The sequence below is a fragment of the Dermacentor silvarum genome, chromosome 11 (genome assembly GCF_013339745.2).
Source record: "Dermacentor silvarum isolate Dsil-2018 chromosome 11, BIME_Dsil_1.4, whole genome shotgun sequence".
Classification (NCBI taxonomy): domain Eukaryota; kingdom Metazoa; phylum Arthropoda; class Arachnida; order Ixodida; family Ixodidae; genus Dermacentor; species Dermacentor silvarum.
The window spans coordinates 86,600,069-86,608,336 of NC_051164.1; the positions used below are offsets into that span (position 1 = coordinate 86,600,069).

Here is an 8,268-nt window from a genome sequence, read left to right on the forward strand (position 1 = left end):
ATACGTTGCAGGAAGAACGTTGAACTTGCTTTTTGGAAATTAGGTTTTAACCGAAGCAAGGTCAGGACTCTATACGGTGAATCTCTACAGTAACGGAGGAGAGAAGCGGATACGCATTGTACTTTTGAAATTTCATCACGTAAGGACTGCGCAAACTTAAAACTTGGCAGCATACGCGAATGCCGCATAAAAAGGGATATATCTGCGCTTATTAGTGACAGCACAAAAAACGGAACTAGGAGATTGTTGCGGTGGCATGGGACGGCTAAGTGAAAAGTTGGCAGTATGGGCCTTAACTCTGCATTGTATCTCGTTTTGGTTTATTAAAATATTAAGCGCGTTAGCATTGCTCTCTGTCCCTTCACAATCGCAACGGTCATGTTTTTTTTGTTTTTTTTGGCTCGAGCAAATATAGTTAGATGATCGGCACATATAATGGTCCCGCGTTCGCCTCTAACGTAAAAAAAAAAAAAAAAACTTCTAGAACTGCTCCGCAACGTCGAATTGCTCCAATACATTGCATTGGTCGAACATGTGCACGTATGCTATGCACTTGATTTCACACGGCATGATCAGCTCGCGAAGAAAAAATATTACTGTGTTGCTCAGCTCTGCCCTTGACGATCAACGTTGGGCTGTCCAGCGGGCCGAGGAAGCCGCCAGGACTCAAGAACTCCTGGCCTTCACCTAGGCGGGACCACATGCCCGTCCCACAAACTCGCAGGGCCTTTCAATAAAGTTCTTTGACTGACTGATCATTAGTCTCCAAAATTTTGCTCACTATAGTGCGTACATTACTTCAATCTACGAGGCAGCTTGCTCTCTTTTACAACTACAGATGCCACATGTCATTCTGAATAGAAACGCATCGGATTTCACTGGTAAGACAAGTGGGTAGTATGCAACTAGACACTAAGAAAATGAAGTAACATTAAGGAGTGAAAAAGATATTTGCAGGAAAGCAAGACAGTGCATAAAAACAAAGCGAAAAACAAGCTGAACTAAGAAAAAAAAAACGTGGAGGACGCTTAAGCTTCGCCTTTAAGAGTGGAACGCGATAGCGTTCAAAGATCTCCGACTGCTTCTCACGCTTCCCGGCAATGCAGGTTATGTAACCGCAATGTTTTCCTGGAAACGCGCTGGCGGCGAACGCTATACACGAAGGCGAGCTTTCTGGTTCTTTTTTTTTATTTCCGGCGGGCGCCGCCGCTGCCGTACGCTGCCGCGGATGCGAGCGCCACCTGGATGGTGTTGCAAGGAACCGAGCGGGGCGCGCCGCTCCTACTAAGGCAGACCTCAAGTTGCAACTGGAAAATGGGTTTGGGCTTCCGCGTAGCACAATTAAGTTTTTCTCGTATATTCAGATTACATTCAGACGCTACCATGTCTATAGGTTGTGTGTAAGTCATACTTTACGAATTTTCTGACGCATTTTACTTTGAGAAATTCAATTAGCCCAGTAATGCCTTTGCGCCACGCATAGGCATTACTGGGCAAGGTTCGGGCTGCGTATTTAGGGATGATTTTCTCTAACGGACAACGTCGCCGACGCCAGCGCCGGATTTTCTGTGACACGGGGCCCTTAACACTGTCGCATTATAAATAAGAATAAAAACAATACTTGGCACTACATTTTAGAATTCTTAGCAAACATACCGAGGGAGAACACAGTACATTACTCTATTTCGAGTTTCTTTTCCTTTCTCGATGTCTCTATCCGCAGTCGCTCGTCTCCTGTACACAACCGAAAAAAAAATATTTGAACTGAACATGTACTAACTATCCAACAATGAACTTTATATTGCTAATACATAAACCTTAATTTATGCGCTTGCCTAACGTGTTTGGCTATCACATGCTCACCGGCACAATCGCTCGAAGAAATATTTAGACAGTATAAGTGTCCTAATTTCTATATAATTTCATTTGACCTTATCATTTCTACATGTCAAATAAAATCACAAGTAATTTGCGCCCCAAGCTTCCTTTGCTGCGCATCGTGTACCTGACGATGAAGAAATAAGGCGGAAGAAAACAGGAGCACATTATGGGCGCCTAATGAAAACTATTGTGCAATACAATTAACATACATACATACATACATACATACATACATACATACATACATACACTACATACATACATACATACATACATACATACATACATACATACATACATACATACATACATACATACATACATACATACATACATGGTGTCCCAGCTAAAGTGGCTAATGTTTTAAAAACGACGGAGTGTGCTATGAGGCTCAAACCAACTCAGTGGTGTTGAGGAGCTCGTACGCGTGTCCTAATCTGCGGTATTTTTTTCGTTTTGCAAAGTCAATTAATTAGTATAAACTAATTGCCTAACTTTTTTTAATATCGTCTTCACCAAGAAAGTGCCAATACGAAAGTTGTAGATCACATTTAAAGATGGCCGACTGAAGTGTTTGCAACTAAGTACCATTGCTGGAGCTACATGTAATTGTCTTTAAAGAAAGCGCGCGAAATATAAAAAACAAGCGCCGCATAGCACCATTATTTCAGCGCTCCCAGACGACCAATCAAGAAACTAAATCGGCATATCTGTACAAAAGTACCAGGACGGGCTTGGCGTTCCCGGTGGCCGCAAGATACGCGCCAGCAACTCTCGCTAGTAAGATAGAATCGCGAACGAATAGAAGAACATGACAATTGCATTTTCCTCCCGATTAAAGAGTTCAGGTGCCCTCAACGTTTACTCAAGCCCAAAATTCTCTATTTTTTATTTATTTATAGATATTTCTTTCTTGCCTTGCGTGTTCGGGCTTCATTCCGCAAGTGGAGCGAATGATAAGTTTATGCCACGTCACCTCGAAGCGCGACACACCTTCATCACCGCCGCTTGCTTTGTGCACCCGATCGCGACAATGGTGACAGGGCACGCGAGTGAGTCTCGAAAAAAGCATGCAAACAATGTCCTTTACTGGTCGGTCGTCTGGGGACGCTGAAATAGTGGCGCTATCACGTGCTTGTTTTTGTATTTCGCGAGCTTTCTTTAAAGGCAATTACAAGAAGCTCCATCAATGGCACTTAGTTGCAAACACTTCAGTCGGCCATTTTTAAATGTGATCTACAACTTTCGTATTGGCACTTTCTTGGTGAAGACGATATTTAAAAAGTTAGGCAATTAGTTTATGCTAATTAACTGACTTTGCAAAACGAAAAAAAAACAAACCGCAGACTAGGACACGCGATCCTCAACACCACTGAGTTGGTTTGAGCCTCATAGCACACTCCATCGTTTTTAAAACATTGGCTACATTTAGCTGGGACACCGTGTATATATACACACACGTCTAGATGCGAACCTTCGGAAATATACAGACTACGGACAGACTCACAGAAATAGACTCCTTAACGATTGCCGTCGGCAGAGAGTCTGCAAATTTCGCATGGACTAACGGGCAAGTCTATACTGCAGCAGAAATGTCTCTGGTCAGTCAAAGAAACGTTTATAGACGTTTTAGCACACGATATCTGAAGATAGCATGTGGACTAATAACCTTAACCTTTTAGTCGTAATACCACAGACCAACGAAAATATGGTTCCTAACAACTTCTGCCTCAGATAAGTTTGTGTACTTTACATGAATAAAAAAGAAAAAAGAGAGAGAAATCGGACTTGTGGACTCACTCGGGACAAGCCTCAAGTCGGTCGTTTCTGTGAACATCACTGTCGTAATGAACAAGCACCGTTGAACTGCCCAAGCGCAGTTCCTTCATGACGTTCCTATTCTAAAGGTGGTACAAATGCTGAGAGGACTTACAGCACAGAAAAAAAAAACGCACACCCAGAAAAAAAAAAGAGGGGCGGGGGGCGAACACGAGCCCTTTACATATGCGCCTTTTTCAGCGGTAATTCACCTCAACAATTAAACAAGAACTGGCTCAGCAGTTCCTCGTTTTTATTAAAGTTGGTACGTTGGGCAGCGGCCGGTTCACTTAAAGACAAAATCGCCAAACGCAAACTCCAAACACATGCAGACACTATTCACGCAAGGCCATATGACTGATTCATTTACATTTCTAGACATCGCCCATAGTAACACCAGCGTATAGGAGCCTGCCTTCTCTATCAACACCACTGCCCATCTTCGCAATAAAGTACCCAGCAAGCTCGTCCCGCTTCTGAATTGATAAGCCACCAGTAAATCAAGGGCAGCATGTTAGGATGAATCAGCATATCTCAGCGAAAACGAACGCGTGTTCTACTTATCCCTATCAGGCAATTATATTTCGACGCCGGTGGTCCCACAAGCCTCCTCGCGCTGAACTCTGGCATATGTCTTCGCGCAATTCTGCAGCGCGCACTTTCCTGAGCGTCCATAACGCACTGTACACACGTACTACAATATTTCTCTCACTACTTGACCAGAAAGACGAGACACTTACTCAAAAGAAAGCCATTCCAGAGATCCACACGCTCGCGGGCCTCGCGTCGAGACAAAATGGCGCACCTCTCGCATTCGCGCCATCGCTCCAGGCTCATGCCGTCCCTCCGTACTACGTTCTTTGCAAGACTCGGCCTGCCACCAAACCTACGCCGGAACGCACAGCTGCACCGTCAAATATATGAGCAATCGTGCTATCAGACTTCGTGGCAAGAAGCAGGGACCGGGCTAAGAATGCTGACTCATAAGAGGACGAAAACGGCGGAGTGGCCCGTGACTGGCTGGCCGTCACCTAACGAAACGGCTCTCGCACGAAAAGATGAAGACGTCACGGCTTTGCTCTGTTCCCGGTTCCTTGGCGTTTTACGCGTAGTGCGCCGCTCTCTGCTGCGAGTATATAACCCGTTGCTGTAATTTTGCCGGAAACGATAACCGGTGTACATATTGGACAAAAGATATGCTGTTCAGAATCACAGAAATGATATGACTTTCGTTCTTACTGTCGGATATCGAAACGGTGCATGTTTGACCTGACAAATTCCAAATACCATTCCACATCGAGCAAAATTAGAACTATAGTTCACAAGGCATGAGTTGTCAGGGCCGCGATATTGTAGCGATGCCTTATGACTTATTCTACTCTAGTCTTATCATCCACCGCTCACGGCCGGCTGATCCCGTTGATAACGCGAGCCGACCGTTGCTCCGACCACTGACAAAGCGCGATAAGCGCGAAAAGGCATTATTACCGGAAAGGCATCGCTACAAAATACCGGCCCAGAATAGAGCTGTTACTGAATAGCGCCATAAAGAATTTGCGTGAGATATTTATATCTGAAATTTTATTGCACATTTGCGGATGGCACTGTAAAGACTGTGTTTTTAAATTTCTGATCCGATTGGTAATGTAGCTGTGTTGTTTTGACTGTAATGTTATAACATCAGTGTGTGCGAATTAAACATTCTTATTCTCGTTCTTCTACAAAACTATGCGCATAATCGTACAAGACTATACGTTAACTATACCCCAGGTCAAAAGGCCAATAGCTGGTGAGTGTGTGTGTGTGTGTGTGTGTGTGTGTGTGTGTGTGTGTGTGTGTGTGTGTGTGTGTTGTGTGTGAGTGAAACAACTTTATTCGGTCCACAATAGACGCGAGTAAACTCAACGCCATATTTGTGTGCCACCATCTCCGTCTATCGTGTCAATAAACAAAAGAAGACATTCCAAATTATATGCTATTTTACGCGGCAAATTCTATATACAGAGAAAATGGATTTTCGTGAGCATATAGCAAGGATGCTTGGGAGACCTACAGGCTGTATCAATCCGTGTTTATAACGGACTCGTTTATAACTGGTCTCGTGATCACGTGACATTGACTTTCTTTTATTTGCGATAGCAATTATACGGACACTCCAAGCGGATTTCTGCCGTCAGCGTAGTCGTCGCCGTGAGGTTCCGTATAAAGTCCAAGGGCGATAAAATCATCGCCGCGCGCTGTATGCTGTATGTGCGCGTGAAAGCACGCGAGGGACGCGCGCTTTCACGGGGAGCGAACGTACGGCGGAGAGCAAACGCGACGTCTTACGTTGCGCGAAAGGTCGTGGGGGCGGGGGGGGGGGGGGATGGGAGGGAGGGGGCGGTGTTGTGCTGCGGCACCAAATGCGAATCTTGCGACCGGGCGCAAGAGGAACTGGATTCTCGCAGGCGAAAGGAGGAAAGCGGGAAGGCAGCGCGTACTTGTACTTTGCGCGGAGGCGGGCGGTCGCGCGCACCGTATCTTGAAAGCCATCTGCAACACGGCTCCTACCTTTGTATGCGCTGCGCTTTCGCCGCTCAGTTTCCGTTGAAGCGATACACCGCACGAACCTTCGCTCGCTGCTGGTGGTGGGCTTGCTCACGCCTAGTGTTTGACAGTGGTTGTGTGCGGTCATCGTGCACGCTGACACCATGTTTGTTAATTCAGTTAATAAGAGAATGTGTCTAAGTTTACACAGCCGATAAAACTACGATCCTTACTCCGTATAGCTCTCTAGTAATGTGCTATCGAAATTGATGCTTCGCCTGTCGGGCAAAACTGCGACTTTTTTTTTTCGTGGTGGTGCACGGTTCTATTGATAGGCATCCTCACAAATGATTTGGGCAGTTCATATAAAGTGTACAAATGTTTTACTATATAGAAGGGCCATAAAACGTCACTAGATAATCCGTAAAATTTATAATATATTACTTTCTCCAACGTATTACCGATAATAATTTCACGCACAAAAGCGTTTTAAGTATATCCACAACAATATACACAGGAAAATAAAACTTGTAAAGGACGTTTGTCTACAGAAAGTATTTATGTGCTTATACAGACAAAAAAACAATTCTACAGGTAGACAAATAATTTAATTGAACCTATAAACCGGGGGGGGGGGGGGGGGACCAATGGCTGAGAAAATTTGTCATACCGTATATAAGCAAAGCAGTCTCTGTAAAAATTTCTGTACAACGCAGAAAGCTATTGTTACGCTAAAGCTACGGCAAGGACGGAGGAAGAGGAGAACGAAGTGCGCTTGTCTTGGTAGCGGCTCGGTGTCGGCGCAGCCCCTTATCATCAATTCATCTGTAAAATAAACGCACCCCATCGTAACAGTTTTGGTGGACGGTGCTGGGTACAACAACGGCGTCCCCGAACAACGACGACCAACCGCCCGCAGAAGTGCAATCCGTGGAGCTTCGCCGAAGTCGCCGAATTGCCGGTCTGCCACCAGAGATGGCTTCCGACGGCGACAACCCGCCGCCGTCTTCCAGCTCCCAATGGCAGCCCTACATCGAACCACGAACCTTCGCCGGAAAAGCTGGGGAAGATGTGGACGGATGGCTCAGCTTTTACCAACGCGCAAGTCGGTTCAATGGCTGGAATGCCACCGCCCAGCTTAACAACGTTGCCTTCTTCCTCAAGGGAACCGCGTCAGTGTGGTTTGAAAACCACGAAGAAAGCATGACGACGTGGGAACGGTTCGTAGATGAAATCAAGAAGTGCTTCGGAGATCCGGCAGCTAAAAAGAAGCGTGCGGAACAAACCCTAATGCAGCGAGCCCAAGTTCCCGGCGAAACATGCACGACGTACATCGAGGAAGTCCTGAAATTGTGCAAGGCCCTGGACCCTCAGATGACAGAAGAGGACAAAGTTGGTCATCTTCTAAAAGGGATCGCCGAGGACGTGTACCAGTTCCTCATCGGCAAGACAGTCTGGACTCCGTAAGCGACGTCATTCGACACTGCCGCACGTTTGAAGCCTTGAAAGCTCGGCGTATCACACCGAAGTTCGGCCGCCTGGCCAATGTAACTAACGTCGCCAGTGTTGACCTGGTCCCAACTCCATCCGACCTTGCGTCAGTTATTCGGCAAGTGGTGCGCGAAGAGCTTGACCGACGTGAGGCGGCTTCCCTCTCTACTCCGCGGGTTCGAGAGCCCCTTTCTCACTGCGACTTCGGTGAGACGTCCATCACTGCCGCCTCCATAGACGCCAACAACTTCGCTCCTCGTTCAGGAGCGCCAAACCCTACTCTGAACGCGTATCCCAGTTATAAGTTCCACGACGGTTACTCACCCAGAGCACCTGCAGTTTCTCACGAGTGGGATGACCGTGCCAGTTATCCTGCTAATGACAATTTTAGTGCGCCCCGTGAGCGTCCCATCTGCTTCCAATGCGGTATTCGCGGTCACGTCGCCAGATTTTGTCCTCATCGCCCACGCATGTCACCACCGTCGTATGAGCGACCGCGCACGTTTTATCGGCGTAGCAACCGGCACGGCGGCGGCACACGCTGGCCTTCTG

General features: G+C 46.5%; 1 protein-coding gene across 1 annotated transcript in view; it reads right to left on the bottom strand.

Annotated features, from left to right (window-relative positions):
* The window catches only part of LOC119433879 (uncharacterized), a 143,820-nt gene extending 139,242 nt beyond the window's left edge, over positions 1 to 4,578 (bottom strand). The window contains exon 1 of the mRNA XM_049658367.1: positions 4,440 to 4,578. The gene's annotated coding sequence lies outside the window, so the exon portion shown is untranslated. The remainder of the gene's footprint in view (positions 1 to 4,439) is intronic.
* Between the last annotated feature and the right edge of the window lie 3,690 nt (positions 4,579 to 8,268).